Source organism: Scyliorhinus torazame, chromosome 8 (assembly GCF_047496885.1).
Source record: "Scyliorhinus torazame isolate Kashiwa2021f chromosome 8, sScyTor2.1, whole genome shotgun sequence".
Classification (NCBI taxonomy): Eukaryota; Metazoa; Chordata; class Chondrichthyes; order Carcharhiniformes; family Scyliorhinidae; genus Scyliorhinus; species Scyliorhinus torazame.
Window position 1 is genome coordinate 133,268,272 of NC_092714.1, and position 17,298 is coordinate 133,285,569.

General features: G+C 44.4%; 1 protein-coding gene across 2 annotated transcripts in view; it reads right to left on the reverse strand.

Moving 5' to 3' along the window:
* shroom2a (shroom family member 2a) overlaps positions 1 to 17,298 on the reverse strand; it is a 373,192-nt gene that overhangs the window by 355,240 nt on the left and 654 nt on the right. The window lies entirely within an intron of this gene.

Here is a 17,298-nt window from a genome sequence, read left to right on the forward strand (position 1 = left end):
CTGTCCATGTGGAGTTTGCACATTCTCCCCGTGTTTGCGTGGGTTTTGCCCCCACAACCCAAAGATGTGCAAGGTAGGTGGATTGGCCATGCTAAATTGCCCCTTAATTGGAGAAATGAATTGGGTACTCTAAATTTATTTTAAAAAAGGAAATGGTGGGTGCCATTTTTCACACTTTTAACATTACAGGTTATATTCACAATCTATCTTTACACTTCATGTTACATACATAGGCCCGAGTCATTTACACAGGATCCAGCCCTTCAGTGTACAATGGAGGAGGGCCTTAGACTGTGATCTTTCCCCATTGAACCTTTGCGGCAACTGCCCCCAAGGTCTAGTGCATCCCTCACTGGCATCTTTGTATTTCACAAAACACGATACATGTTTTATTCAGCCCTTGACGATACAGACATCCAACTAAGGTAAACCCTATAGCAGCGCCGAGCAGAATCCATCAAACCAAAATCCCTACAATACAGAAGAGGCCATTCAGCCTATCGAATCTGCACTGACCATCTGAAAGAGCACCACTACCTAGGCCCACTCACCCACCCTATCCCCATAAACCCATAACCCCACTTAACCTATACATCTTTGGACACTAAGAGGCAATTCATCATGGCCAATCCACCTAACCTGCATTTCTTTGGACTGTGGGAGGAAACAGGAGCACCCGGAGGAAACACATACAGACACAGGGAGAATGTGCAGACCCCGCACAGACAGTCACCCAAGGCCGGAATTGAACCCGGGTCCCATGTGCTGTGAGGCAGCAGTGCTAACCACTGTGCCCCGTGCCGACCATGGACCTATGGAAAGACTTTCTTCCCATTTATGATGAATTACATTTTTGGAGCAGGTGAATCTGGTTCAGGACAGAAAGAGCCAAATCAAAATCTAGCAATGCCAGCCCATACCTGAAACACGTGTAAAAGATGCATTGGGAATGCAGGAAGACTGCAGAGAAAGATACGGCTGCCCCTTTGCTGCCATCAGTAGCCAAGCCAGGCTTGTGGGCCAATCATCTTGCCTCACACTTCGTCCAGGGCCCACTAGCACAATGGTTATATCGCAGGGCCAGTAACACTGAACCTGAGAAAATCATCCATCAGAATAGGAGTTCAAATCCCACCAGGAATCTGAATTCCATTTATATTCAGTTCAGGAAAAGTAACTGTGATGCTGCTGGGCTGTCAGACAAGAAAGCTGACCTGGTTCACTAACTACCCTACAGAGGAAGGAAACCTGGGAACTGCAATCCCACATCAGCCAGATTAGCTTCCAGGAGCCCTCTGTAATGGTCAGGCAAACCATTCTGTCATTTTAGCCCCGAGGAGCTGTTCAAAAGACCCACCACTACCATCTCAGGGCAATTAAGGGAGGACAATAAATGCCAGCCATATCTTCAGATCAATGCAAGAGGCCGTCTCCAAGTGCAACGATTTAATTGTGCAGTGGATTGAAGGGGAGGTGCGAGAGGAGGCCTCTCATAGCAGACCCCCATAGACCCAACCCACAGGGCTTGTATTTCCCTTTATCTCTTGTGTTTTCATCAATACTTGCAGTATCTCACACACACTCAGCAGGCACAGAAAACTAAAGGAGTGACTGGGAATACATCTTCCAAATCTTCTTATCGAGTATCACCCACAGCAGGGAAACGTGAACCCAGGCACAAGTAACCATTACAGGAATCTGCTAAAACTGTTAGACTGGATGATGATACTAATTAACGGTGCCAAGTAAGTCTTGATATACTTTGTTTCCCACATTAGTGGGGCATTATCTTAAGCACAGAAGAGCAGAAGGTTTTCAATGCTGCAGGTGCCTCTCACTGTACAATAGGGATAGCACATACATGGACAGAAGGCATCTACAATTGAACTGTCTGTGTCTAATTGCCTTAGTGAACCTTTGTCAGAAGGAGAGGTTCTGAATCGCAATTTGTTGGCAGAACAGCTCATAATTATCTCGCAACCAATATCAGAAATAGGTGATTGAGTCATTGATTTCACTAGAGTGTGAAAATTGGCGACCACATCACTGACACCTCAAAGTGACTACATTTCAAAAATACTTCATTTGTTAGACAGCCGGGGTTAGGAAAGGCGCTCGAGAATTGCACGTTTTACTATATTTCCTTCCTTTAGACATACAGCCCAGTTCTGTCATTGCATTGGGAGAATCCTACAGGTTTCAGATGGAAGTAGACTCCTCCAGGAAAATGTTCAGCTCCTACATATCCGGTGCCACCATTTCCTCAATTGGCACTCTCTGTGTGATGGGGGAAGTTGGGAGTTCAACCATTGAAAACTGTGGAAGTTATTTTTTTAAATCTATGGACAGTTGAATCGGAGTTCCTCATCCCAGCCATGCCAATGTAAGAAGGCATGGAGGAGGAGAAAGCCCAGTCAAGAGGGCAAATACGTTCAAAATTGGTGCAGTTCAATCAGTCAATCAAGAGTGTGAGAGGCAGAGGGATGTCAGTGGACTAATTTCAGCTGGTGTATGGCATGGGGTGCTGGTGAGAGGGGATGAGGGCAAACAGAGAACTTAAGAACTTAGTCTCAGTAAAAGAAAAGGTTCCCTATACGGATTCCAGCTGGCCAGGAAGATGGTGTGTCGATGTTACTCGGGAAAGACAACGTCGGGCCAGCAGGTTTGGGAAGTCAGGACAGAATCCACTCAGGGAATTCAACAGTCAGACTTCATATTAGAAGAGACAGGGGGCGGGATTCTCTGATCCTGAGGCTAAGTGCTGACACCGTCAGAAATGCCATCGCATTTCTCAACGGCATCAACACGGCCCCAGGATCAGCAATTCTGTCCCCTACAGGGGGCCAGCACAGCGCTGGAGCGATTCGCGTGGAATGGGCGCCAGGGGATGCGCGCATGCGCCCTTCAACGCTGAGTTCCCACCGGCTGAGAGCAAGTGTGGACGGCGTCGGCGGGACTCTGCGTTTCCACTGAGAATCGGCGGGCCGGCCGCCTAGAGCGGCCCGCAACTGGCACCACGCCAACGACACCAACCACACCGGCGCCAATGGTGCCGATTCTCCTCTCTGCAGAGAATCGCGTGCCGGCGACGGGGCAGCGTGGTGCGATTCGCGCCGGTCGAGGGGATTCTCCAGCCCAGCCCCGGGCTGAGAGAATCCCGCCCAGGGTTTTTACTCCAGTTGCAATATAATTCACAGCAGCACCAGCTATTGTTATTGACTGTGAGATTTAATAAAATGCACAACACTCATGCATGTACACACATGGGCGTGTACACAAGCACGCGCATGTATTCGCGCTCACTCATACACGAACCTCTTGGCATCATTTCCCAACAAGATTCAATGTGAAAACTGGAAGAGCTATAAATTCAATACAGGGAAAATAGAAAAAGGTGAAAATGAGTAAAGAATGTTGACTGGAAATTATTGGCCCCCTTCAACAAACTATCACCCACAAGGGCAGAGATTAATTGAAGCTTGTTTCATTTCATCATTTTCGCCAAGTTCAGTCTGTAACAGAATCTCATCGACCGGCTTAAAAAATCCATCCGTGACAGTGTCATACACTTCCATTTTTAGCTCTGGTTCAAGATAATTGTGTACATATTAAATAATATAAGTCACCTGGACAGCACACCGAGGTCAAATCCTTTCTAAGCATATGGAAGAAAAACAATGTTATTGAATTTTAACCTTGCAATGATAAAGCTGCCTTCAAAAGCTCCTTTTTGTAAAATTAAAGAAGCTGCATTGAATTACAACTGGTGTTTGCATTTTTTTTAAAAAGGGATATGAATTCCCGGCATTTCCTCCCTGTTCCCACCCTAACTCTGACTGAGGGAGTGTATAGATGAGTGACTCACTCTCAGGCCTCAGGCATAGGGGCCAAGAGTTGCCTACCAGATACAGACAGGAAGACTCGTTAACTCTTGATCAAGAGGGATGCATCTGTACTGGGAGAAAGGGTTTAAGGCTTGGAGTAAGAGATTAACCAGATTTTTAAGAAACAGTGGAGGAGGTAGCAATGCAAAGCAGCTTAGGCCGAGAATTCCAAAGTGCAGGAGCTCAGTAGCTTGAGATCGAGGGATGGGGGAGGGGAATAGAAGGATCATTAAACAAGCAGCACAGTAACCCAGAGTAAGAGCAACAATGGGTGCAACCTGGGATAAATGTGGACGATTCCCCAAATACTCCGCAATGGAGGTGTTGAAAACGTGGATGGAGGTTTTGAAATAGATTCAGTGGAGCACAGAAAACCTGGTGGTGGATGGGATAAACTGAGTGCAAGACTTTATGTGAGACAGCACCCGGAGGTTCTCTGGAATACTCGCACAACTATTGATTATGTTAGCGAGGATTGTCTTCTGTGAGTGAGTGAGTGCTGTAGGTGGGTAATCATCTGGATATTGAGCAAGTTAGTTTTGATGATGGGCTGGACATTTATAATAATAATAATAATAATAATAATGATAATCTTTATTGTCACAAGTAGGCTTACATTGCAATGAAGTTACTGTGAAAAGCCCCTAGTCGCCAAATTCCAGCACCTGTTCGGGTACACGGAGGGAGAATTCAGAATGTCCAAATTACCTATCAGCACGGCGTTTGGGAATTGTGGGAGGAAGCCGGAGCACCCGGAGATTTAAAACCTACCTAGGGTGAAGCAGAATAAATGCTAGCCATGGCTCAGCTGGTAGCAGTTTAGCTTCTAAGTCAGAAGGTTGTAGGTTCAAGGCTGGCTCCAGAGACTGGTGTAAAAAATCTCTCCTAACGCTCCAGTGCGGTTCTGAGGGAATGCTGTGCTGTCAAGAGGTGCCGGATGAGAAATTAAATGGAGGCCCTGTCTTGCTTTCAAGTGGATGTGCAACATCTCATGGAATCCCTCAAAGAAGACCAGGGAGTTCTCCCTGGCGTCCTAACCAATAATTATATCACCAATATCATTAAACCAGATTATCATCCTGCTGGTTATGCACAAAATGGCTGGACATTCATAGAATCATAGAATTTACAGTGCAGGAGGCCATTTAGCCCATCGAGTCTGCACCTTGGAAAGAACACCCCACTTATTCAATACATGGAAAAATAAAAAAAGGTGGGGGGAAGAAAAGATAGAAGAATGCTGACTGGAAATTATCGGGCCCGTTTCATCATTAAAACAGTGCCTTGGGTCAGCAGCATGGTGGCCCAGTGGTTAGCATTGCTGCCTCACGGCGCCGAGGTCCCAGGTTCGATCCCGGCTCTCTGGGTCACTCTCCGTGTGGAGTTTGCACATTCTCCCAGTGTTTGCGTGGGTTTCGCCCCCACAACCCAAAGATGTGCAGGGTAGATGGATTGGCCACGCTAAATTGCCCCTTAATTGGAAAAAAATGAATTGGGTATTCTAAATTTTTAAAAAACAGTGCCTGTGGGAGCGATCTACTTGCTGTTCATGCCAGTGGGATATTCCAGTCCCATGCCGGCACATGGGTTTCCCAGTATGAGGGGTGCAGTCACTGGTAAATCCCGCTGGCGGGCCGCCTCCGCCACAGAAAAACACGCGGCGGGTTGGGCGGTAACTCCGGCCCTATATTTCCTTTTTAAAAAATCTATTTTATTACATACATGCGTCAAAACAGGTTACAGCAAATAAACACCCCAGGAAACATACTTCCCAACAATCAACTATACAATCGGTACAGTTTTTCCTCCTTCCCCCCCCCCCCCCCCCCCCCCCACCCCCCTCCCCCCCAGCGACGAACAGCTCCTCAAACACGGTCACAAACATCCCCCACCTTTTCCCAAATCCCCTTGCTCCTTAACTCATACTTTATCTCCTCTTCCTGCAGGAAGTCGTACAGGTTACCCAATCAAGCCGCTACCCCCGGGGGCGATGCCGACCGCCATTCCAGCAAAATTCACCACCATGCAATCACAGAGGCGAAGTCACGACATCGGCCTTCCCCCTCTCCATGAGCTCCGGCTTCTCTGAAACCCCAAATATCACCACCAAAGGGTTCGGGTCCACCTCCTCCTCCACTATCCTGGCTAAGACCGCGAACACTCCCGCCCAGAATCTACCCAATTTTTCGCAACCCCAAAACATGTGCGCGTGATTCCGGCCCTACATTTCTAAAAGTACTTCACTGGTTGGAAAACGCTTTTGGACATCTGGAGGTGGTGAAGTCTCCATTTTTGCCTAAATTTTGTGGATTATGAAAGATGAGATGGTCTCAGCATCCAAGGGGTTAACACAGTTTATAATGGCACAGATGGTGCAAGCAGCGAGGAGAGAGCAGAGTTCACATGGAAATGATACTGATAACACTGCAACTGGATCTCTCTAAAAATGAATGTCAAGGAGAGATTTTTTGAAATAAACGACTATTTGAGCAATGAAATTATGACTCATAAACAATCTTAACTAGCTGATATTCCTGAAATACCTGGTCAAACAGGATTGTTTTTTCCATCCACCACAAATTAGTGCATAGAGTTCTATCAAAACCTGTTTATGCTATGTTAACTTCCTTTCAAAAGGTGGACAAATAACTGAAAACTGATGTTAAGCCTCAATGCAGATGTACACTTGGGACGATATGCTTCCTATCCAGTCATCTTTGGAGAGTCACTTCGCTCCAGGAGATGAAGTAAACCAAATCCATTCCCTCACTTCACAGCTTTTGAATATGTCTCACAAAAGTAATGAACTCAACAGGCTTCTGTATCCATATTGCAGTCCAACTCAGGCCCTCTCCCACAACACTTTCTCCATCACATTGATGACTGTATTGGTGCTGCTTCATGTTCTCGTCTGAACCTGGGAAAATGTCATTGATTTTGTTTCCAATTTCCACTTCTTTCTAACATTAAGATGGTCCATCTCTGACACTTCACTTCCCTCCCTTGACCTATTTCTGGCAATAGGCTGACCACCAATAGAAGAGTCATATGGACTCAAAACATTAACTCCGTTTCCCACTCTACAGATGTTGCCAGACCTGCTGAGTTTTTTCAGCATTTTCCGTATTTACTTCGAGCATCCGCAGGATTTTGCTTTTGTATAATCTCACCTGACCAAACATGGGCAATTGCGAGATGGGGAAAGGTTGTCTGCATGTCGAGAAACAGCTGGGATATTCGGGCCAGTTTTCCAGTTACACGTTGACAACGGAGGATTCCCCCACCCATTATTGCCTCCTCCCAATTTACTGGGCAGATGGTTACAGCTGCTGAGAGATCAGGGGCAGAGAGTTCACAATCAAACTGGCATGTGATGTTTCCACATCGGCAGCATGTACCTGAGCAACCAGTCCTATTGTGTGGAGAATACGTTAAACAATACAGAAGAAACAATACTGGTCACTGCACTATAATAAGGATGTGATTGCGGAGGAAATTCATCAGAATGTTGCCTGGGCTGGAGCGTTTCAGCTATGAAGTGGGGCTGGATAGGCTGAGGTTGTTTTCCTTAGAGTAAAGAAGGCTGAGGGAGGGCCTGATTGAGGTGTACAAAGTTACGAGGAGCATAGATAGGGTAGGTAGTAATAAACTTTTCCCCCTTAGTAGAAGGGTCAATAACCAGGGGTCAGGGGCAGGAGATTTAGAGACAATTTGAGGAAAAACCTTTTCACCCAGAGGATTGTGGGAATCTGGAACTCACTGCCTGAAAGGATGGTAGCGGCGGGAAACCTCACAACATTTAAGAACATTTAGATGAGCACTTGAAACATCATAGTCATGGACCATGTGCTGGAAAATGGGATTAGAATAGATAGGTATTTGATGGCCAGCACAGGCACGATGGGCTGAAGGGCCTCTTTTCTTTGCTGTAAATCGGTTATGGCTCTATGACTCTAAAAATCAAAAGACTCAAATATGAGATTTACAATCAAACCCAGCATAAAAGGAAAGGCATGGGGCTGATCTCAACTCTACAACTAAATAGGGGCAGCACGGTGGCGCAACGGTTAGCACTGCTGCCTCACGACGCCGAGGTCCCAGGTTCGATCCCGGCCCTGGGTCACTCCGTGTGAAGCTTGCACATTCTCCCCATGTCTGAGTGAGTTTCACCCCCACAACCCAAAGATGTGCAGGGCGGGTAGATTGGCCATGCTAAATTGCCCCTTAATTGGAAAAAATGAATTGGGTACTCTAAATTTTTTTTTTTAAAACTCGACAACTAAATGGTTTGAGATAATTGGATACATTTTTGGAAGAGATTGAAGATTGCAGAGAATGCGGAGAAGTAACTCGTGAGGTAAATCTATAGAGTGAAAATTTTCTTTGGATCAAAAGCTCTGCTGCCCATTTTATTCGCACTGGATGCATGTGGCTAATTGGGAATCCAGATGTGGCTAATCACATTTCTGATCATTAATAGGCAAACAATGAGTAATAGATACCATAAGTGGGCACGTGATCGCAATGATCGATCACATGTGTAGGATCTTTAACCTTCTTGTGTGGTTGTTGGTAAAATGCTGAGATTAAAAGTAGAGTGTGCAAGTGTTTTTGATCCCTGTGAGTTCCTTGGTTACTGAAACTGAATGGTGGCAGATGTTAAGTAAATACACACACACCTGGTGTACATTTACCTCTGTGGCAAGTGTACATAAGCAGCTTTTTCCCAAAATGGGGCTAAGTGGTGTCAACATCGCTTGTGGCTAGTCAGTGATATCAACACTGGTAATGGTCTTTTATTCCTAAGTATTCCCTATTGTAGCTAATGAAATTGAAGGTGGAAGAACATTGCAATCCATATAGATAGAGCAGGTTTATGTGGTCTATAAATGCCCAAGTGAATATGCTGGTGTGAAACTGCAGGAATGGCAATCCTTTGTGGTTTGGTTTTCAGCAATATGTAAACTTGGTCCGAGCTACAATATACAGAAAGTCCACCCCTAAAGTTGTAGTTGTAATCCCGAAACATGCAACTTTCAGTGGAACAACTTTAAACGATTCAGATTTCTCATTACGACCGATGTGTCAGCTGTAGTTCGCTTCGGTAGAACCTCAGAAAAAAATTAGAATAACCTGTAAATTGAAATAATGTGCATTCTTCAATTCCTACATTAATAAATGAAATACTGGATATACTCAAATAATGGCCAGTCTTGTGTAAAAGTAAACCCCTGATTTTTGGGTAAAAAGCATTCATTTTTCATATTTCTCACATTAAAGTCGATCCCTGACTTCTAGCCAAAAAAATCCAAATTTACCACCGGCTTGCCAGTCAAATCAAATTCACCCTGGTGCAAACTTACTCATGAATAGAATCATAAAAAAGCATACCATCAAAGGCAGCTGTTCAGCTCCTCAGTCAACATGTGATGTCGAGGCTGCCACCTCACTGGTCCCCACTGCGTTCCCGCCAATCCCACCATATAATATGGCAAGGTATCCAGAAGGACGGACAGATACACGGTCCAGTTCAAACTTAAATGTCAGAGCAGATGGGTGGCACGGTGGCACAATGGTTAGCATTGCTGCCTATGGCGTTGAGGATCGGGAATGTCGGTGAGAATGCAGAGCAGATGGGCAGCATGGTAGCACAGTGGTTAGCACAGTTGCTTCACAGCTCCAGGGTCCCAGGTTCGATTCCCAGATTGGGTCACTGTCTGTGCGGAGTCTGCACATTCTCCCCGTGTCTGCGTGGGTTTCTTCTGGGTGCTCCGGTTTCTTCCCACAGTCCAAAGATGTTCAGGTTAGGTGGATTGGCCATGATAAATTGCCCTTGGTGTCCAAAAAGGTGAGGTGGGGTTACGGGGATAGGGTGGAGGCATGGGCTTATGTGGGGTGCTCGTTCCAAGGGCTGGTGCAGACTCGATGGGCTGAATGGCCTCTTTCTGCACTGCAAATTCATTGATTCTATGATCCCGGCCCGGGCCACTGTCCGTGTGGAGTTTGCACATTCTCCCGTGTCTGCGTGGTTTTCACCCCCATAAACTAAAATGATGTGCAGGGCAGGTGGATTGGCCATGCTAAATTGCCCTTAATTGGGAAAAAAAATAATTGGGTACTCCAAATTTATTTTTAAAAAGACATTACAGAGCAGACAAATAACCGATCAGCACAGAGAGAATTCAAAGTATCAGAGGCGGCTAGAGAAAGCTCTCTACACCGCCTAGACAGATACCCAAGAATGCCTAAGATAACAAAGGACAGTCTCCAACCTGGAAACTCTGGAACAGTGAGACGATGGGGGAGGGTGCATTTTAACCACTTGAATATATTACTAATGGGGTGGGACGGTGGCGCAGTGGTTAGCACTGCTGCCTCACAGCTTCCAGGACCCGGGTTCAATCCCGGCCCCGGGTCATTGCCCGTGTGGAGTTTGCACATTCTCCCAGTGTCTGCGTGGGTTTCACCCCCCACAACCCAAAGATGTGCAGGGGAGGTGGATTGGCCATGCTAAATTGCCCCTTAATTGGGAAAAATTTTTTTAAAGGAAAATATTACTCATGTAAAAGTCAGCACTTTGGCTAAAAGTTTAGCCTTAAAAACTCGCCTCTTACCCAAGTACATATGGTTACATTTAAATAAAATACATTTTAAAATAAAGAAGAAGGGGCGGCACCGTGGCACAGTGGTTAGCACCGCTACCTAGGGCGCAGAGGACCCTGGTTCGAATCCCGGCCCTGGGTCACTGTCCGTGTGGAGTTTGCATATTCTCCCCATGTCTGCGTGGGTTTCACCCCCACGAACCAAAATGATGTGCAGGGCAGGTGGATTGGCCACACTAAATTGCCCTTAATTGAAAAAAAATAATAATTGGGTACTCCAAATTTATTTTAAAAAAGAGATTACAGAGCAGACAAATAACCGATCAGCACAGAGAGAATTCAAAGTATCAGAGGCGGTTAGAGAAAGCTCTCTACACCGCCTAGACAGATACCCAAGAATGCCTAAGATAGCAAAGGACAGTCTCCAATTTGGAAATTTGCAACATTAAAGCAGAATGATGCTGAAAGATGCACTTAAAACAGGGACTTAAAACAGGGACATCTGCCCTTTTAGCTTCTTTTTAAAAAAAAAAAAAATATTTTATTGAAAATTTTTGGTCAACCATCACAGTACATTGTGTATCCTTTACACAATAATATAACAGTATAAATAACAATGACCTGTTTTATAAACAAAGAATAAATAATATATAACAAAAACGAAAACTAAAACTAAATGGCAACTGCCTTGTCTCAGATAAACACTCTCCAAAAATATGATTTAACAGTCCAATATACAATTATTTATAGCAACGACCTATACATATTATACATATATATTAACAACCCTGAGAGTCCTTCTGTTTCCTCCCCCCCCCCCCCCCCCCCCCCAGGCTGCTGCTGCTACCTTCTTCTTTTCCGTTCCCTCTATCTTCCCTTTTAGCTTCTAAGACACCACACTAGGCAGCAAGGAATAGAAAGATATGCCGATAGGGTAGGGTTAGATGAAGTGAGGTGGGAGGAGGCTTATATCAGGCATGAACGACAGCATGGACCAGTTGGGCCAAATGGTCTGTTCCTCAGTTGTACATTCCTTGCAATTACCCAATCTGTCTACGCTACTTAAAGACTCACATTTGATAATCAGACTGAACTTATGTCATTAATTAATTCTTAAAATAAAGCATGCCTGTTAACATGAAACTGCAACAAATATTATAATCGTTACAGAACATCCAGCAAATTCAAAGTAATTTAAAATCATTGAAATGAGAGTAAACAACCCTGACCTGTGCTAGAGTCCGGCAGAGATTCTTCTTTCTCCACAGGTCCCACAAGGACAAAGAGAGGCAAGAGCAGGTGACCTTTGTACTTCACCAAGAAACCTGGCCATGTCTTTCTTTTCATCCCCACTCCTTTGTTCCATCAGGCATCAAATCCTTCATCCACCCACCCCCCTCTCCCCAGAGTCTGTTCCACAGGATAAACTATTAAGAGTTGATGCAGAAAAGAAACACACCTGGACAACAAACTTATTCAAGAAAATAAAGAATCTAATTGATGACCACAGAAAATGAAAATGAAATATTTTCCCAAGTGTAAAACAAATATTAACCTTTTCTAAACTTCAGGTGAGTTTCTGTGACAAAGCACTTAAAAGAAAGTTACACATGTAATAATTGTTTCCATTCACAGTAACAAATATTTACAGGAATATTTGAAACAGCAATAGGCTACTCAGCACCTCTGTCAGTTCTGCCAGTTAAATCATAGCTAATTTATATCTCCATTCTATTTACCCCCTTTCCTGTAACTTTTACAAGAGGCAAAAAAAAAGGGGGTCAGCAGGACACCGGCGGCTGTGACATAGAGAAGGCATAGGTATTCTGAAAATACTCAGCACTCGAGAGAATGTTCTCCGACAGATCTGCAAATGCCGCAGAGATTCCTGCCAAAATGCCCTTAGAGTGCATGCTTCAGTCCTGGTTGTTTGCAGTGCTTCCTGACCATCTATAAATCGCACTAATGCAAACCTGGTAAACCAAACTGGCAGAAGTATCCTATGTTAGTCAATTCTTCACCCTCACCCACCTTGTTAACTTAAATACTGTCATAGCTACATTTTTTTTTCCCAATTAAGAGGCAATTTAGTGTGGCCAATCCACCGATCTGCACATCTTTGGGTTGTGGGGGTGAGACTCACGCAGGCACGGGGAGAATAGAACATAGAACATTACAGCGCAGTACAGGCCCTTCGGCCCTCGATGTTGCGCCGACCTGTGAAACCACTCTAAAGCCCATCTACACTATTCCCTTATCGTCCATATGTCTATCCAATGACCATTTGAATGCCCTTAGTGTTTGCAAGTCCACTACTGTTGCAGGCAGGGCATTCCACGCCCTTGCTACTCTCTGAGTAAAGAACCTACCTCTGACATCTGTCTTATATCTATCGCCCTTCAATTTAAAGGTATGCCCCCTCGTGCTAGACATCACCATCCGAGAAAGAAGGCTCTCACTGTCCACCCTATCCAATCCTCTGATCATCTTGTATGCCTCAATTAAGTCACCTCTTAACCTTCTTCTCTCTAATGAAAACAGCCTCAAGTCCCTCAGCCTTTCCTCATAAGATCTTCCCTCCATACCAGGCAACATTCTGGTAAATCTCCTCTGCACCCTTTCCAATGCTTCCACATCCTTCCTATAATGCGGCGACCAGAATTGCACGCAATACTCCAAATGCGGCCGCACCAGAGTTTTGTACAGCTGCAACATGACCTCATGGCTCCGAAACTCAATCCGTCTACCAATAAAAGCTAACACACCTTACGCCTTCTTAACAACCCTCTCAACCTGGGTGGCAACTTTCAGGGATCTATGTACATGGACACCGAGATCTCTCTGCTCATCCACACTGCCAAGAATCTTACCATTAGCCCAGTACTCTGTCTTCCTGTTATTCCTTCCAAAATGAATCACCTCACACTTTTCTGCATTAAACTCCTTTTGCCACCTCTCAGCCCAGCGCTGCAGCTTATCTATATCCCTCTGTAACTTGTAACATCCTTCTGTACTGTCCACAACTCCACTGACTTTAGTGTCATCTGCAAATTTACTCACCCATCCTTCTACGCCCTCCACCAGGTCATTTATAAAAATGACATACAGCAGTGGCCCCAAAACAGATCCTTGTGGTACACCACTAGTAACTGGATTCCAGTCTGAACATTTCCCATCAACCACCACCCTTTGTCTTCTTCCAGCTAGCCAATTTCTGATCCAAACTGCTAAATGACCCTGAATCCCATGCCTCCGTATTTTCTGCAGTAGCCTACCGTGGGGAACCCTATCAAACGCTTTACTGAAATCCATATACACCACATCAACTGCTTTACCCTCATCCACCTGTTTGGTCACCTTCTCAAAGAACTCAATAAGGTTTGTGAGGCACGACCTACCCTTCACAAAACCGTGTTGACTATCTCTAATCAAATTATTCCTTTCCAGATTATACATCCCATCTCTTATAAACCTTTCCAAGATTATGCCCACAACAGAAGTAAGGCTCACTGGTCTATAGTTACCGGGGTTGTCTCTACTCCCCTTCTTTAACAAGGGGACAACATTTGCTATCCTCCAGTCTTATGGCACTATTCCTGTAGACAAAGACGACTTAAAGATCAAAGCCAAAGGCTCAGCAATTTCCTCCCTAGCTTCCCAGAGAATCCTAGGATAAATCCCATCCGGCCCAGGGGACTTATCTATTTTCACACTTTCCAGAATTGCTAACACCTCCTCCTTATGAACCTCAAGCCCTTCCAGTCCAGTAGCCTGAATCTCAGTATTCTCCTCGACAACATTGTCTTTTTCCTGTGTGAAAACTGATGAAAAATATTCATTTAGCACCTCTCCTATCTCCTCAGACTCCAAGCACAGCTTCCCGCTACGGTCCTTGACTGGCCATACTCTTACCCTAGTCATTCGTTTATTCCTGACATGTGCAAACTCCATACGGACAGTGACCCGGGTCCGGGAGCGAACCACTGCGCCACCTTGCTGCCCCATCATAGCTACATTCTGATGCTTCTAACTCATTTTGGAAGAAATTGTTTGCCCTTCCTAAACTTCTTACACATGCTATTGAGTGGTGGACTGTCAAAGGTACCACCTTTGAGGTGAGATGTTAAACTGAGGCCCCACACTTCTCTCTCAGGTGAACGATATAAAATGGGACAATGTCGAAGAAAGACAGGAGAGTTCTCCCCAGAGTGCTCACCAATATTTATCACTCAATCAACATCACTAAAAAGGGATTACCTAATCATATATCTCACAGCTGTGTGTGAGGTATTGTTATGCACAAATTAGCTGCCACATCTCTTGCATTACAACACTGGCTTTACTTCAAAAGCACTTCACTGTGAACACAATAGATGTGAAAAGGTGCTATCTCAATGCAAACTCTTATGTCCATGAAGATCTCCCTGCACATGTAATATTTGACCTTCAGCTGAAGACAGGAATTCAGGGAAGGAGAAAAAGGGTACAGAGAGAGAGCAGAAGATGCAACTCCAAAACAACATCCTTTCAATAGGCTCGTGGGTTGAGAAGATGCACAAGAATTAGAAGAGAGTGCAGTCACTGTTGGTGATGTTAGAAAATTATGAAGGGTCAAAGGTGGAAGTTTGAGTTTGAAACCCAGGGACTGACTGCTCTGAATCCATTTTATAGCACTTCACAATGCAGTCAGTCCTATTACAGCAGAAGATACAATGAAGATGGTCTATAAACGCCACATTCAGAACACCAGTCCTCTTCACAAATCAATGTGCTCCAAATACAAAACCGGTATAATAAAAGCAAAATACTGCAGATGCTGGAATCTGAAACAAAAACAGAAAATGCTGGAAAATCTCAACAGGTCTGGCTGCATCCGCAGGGAGAATAAAAGCACAGAACTGGTATATTCCAATTCCAAAACCGGACTAGTTACAGCAGCCACTCCAGCAGATTTCAGACTGGAGTAGGGCACGGGCAGGAAATTATTTTCATCAACTGGGAAATCCCTTATTCCAGCAGAAAAAATACACGCAACAATCGCGCTAGTGAAAGGAGTAAAGCGCATCGTTTAATATTCTCAGATTGAATTCCAATATTAAGAACACACACAGAGCATATTGGAAATATTTTCCACCCCGGCTCATTTCCGGAAATAGAAGAGATGATTGTAAAGTGAAGTTTCAGTTTTCACAAATGTTAAGGAGCAATGGGAAATGTATTCTGTTGGTATCAAATCAATGCTAGCAGATGGGCTATTCACACACAATCAATAAGAGCTGTTGTATGGTATAAAATGTGTGACAGTTGTATCATGGACAGCGGTGAATCAAAACTTATTGATGACAATAACCACCAGTACAACATTTACCACAGTGGCATGTGCAATTTAAACATGTAAATATTAGTTGTGAAAATATTAGTGGATAAACATTAAATTCTGAATACATTCTTCTTCCACTATTGTTAACTAATTCAAGCAAACAGTACCCTATAAATGGCATGGCAAGCTGTTTGTCTGCTAATATTGTTTATCTTTGTCACCGAGTTATTTTAAGCATCAGTTTGGTTGAGTTGGTCGGTAGCATTTATCTCTGAACCAGATGGCTGTAGATTCAAACCACATTGTTAAATATAATACTGGGGAGGAGAGCAGGCAGGGGAGTACCGCATGGTGAAAATTGTCATCTTTCAGATGAGATGTTAAATTGAAGCCCAATTTCTTCATTTCCATATAAAATATACTTTTTTTAAAAGAAAGACAGTGTTCCAGACTTGGGCATACATCATCATTCCTTCATCGCCGTTAATCAAAATTCTGGAACTCTCTACAGCAACGTGCGGGTACTTTCACCACACAGACCGCACGCAGAGATTCAAGTGGCCACCTTCGGAGGCAGCATGGGATGGGCAATAAAGGCCAACCTTGTTCATGGGACCACAACCCTGAGAATAAATTAACATTTGTCCTTCAACCAATACAGTAGAGAAACCTATCTCACTACCGTCTGTGGGACCTGGCTAATGTGCAAACTGTCTGAACAATTATCTATAAAACAACAATTGAACCAAAGTAATTCATTGGCTGTTACGATCCCTCCTGGGTTGTCGCAAGAGCCTCAAGCCGTTTTAGAAATTCAATTATTTTCTTTTATTAAGGGGCAATTTAGCATCTGTTGGTACAGAGGCGAGGGTATCTGGTCTCTCCAGCGCAAAGTTTAGTGCTTGTACCATTTGTTTTTTGTAGAAACGTATTGTGAACTGTTTTAATAATCAGAGTATCCACCCCCCCTGTACATTGGTACTGAGGGGAGGGTACCCTGTTTCTCCAACACAAAATTAGTGTTTGTATTGTTTAGCCTTGTATATATAGTTTACCGTTTTAATAAAAAGATATGGCCAATCCACCTACCTTGCACATCTTTGGGTTGTGAGGGTGAGACCCACGCAGACATGGGGCGAATGTGCAAACTCCACACGGACAGTGACCCGGGCGGCCAGGATCGAACCTGGAACCTCGCCGCCGTGAGACAACAGTGCTAACCGCTGTGCCACCATGTCGCCACTTAAATTCAATTCTTAAGAGGAAAAATAACTTGCAATTTATATAACACCTCTCACAACCTCAGGACATCCCAAAGCACTCCTGTGGAGTATTTTTGAAGTGTAGTTGCTGTTGTCGGAAACACAACATGGCAAGCAATGTGACAACAATCGGATAATCTGTTTTTAGGATGTGAAGTGCAGGATAAATATCGACCATGGCCCTACTGTCAGAAATGATGCCATTACACATCCACCTGAGGGAACATTAA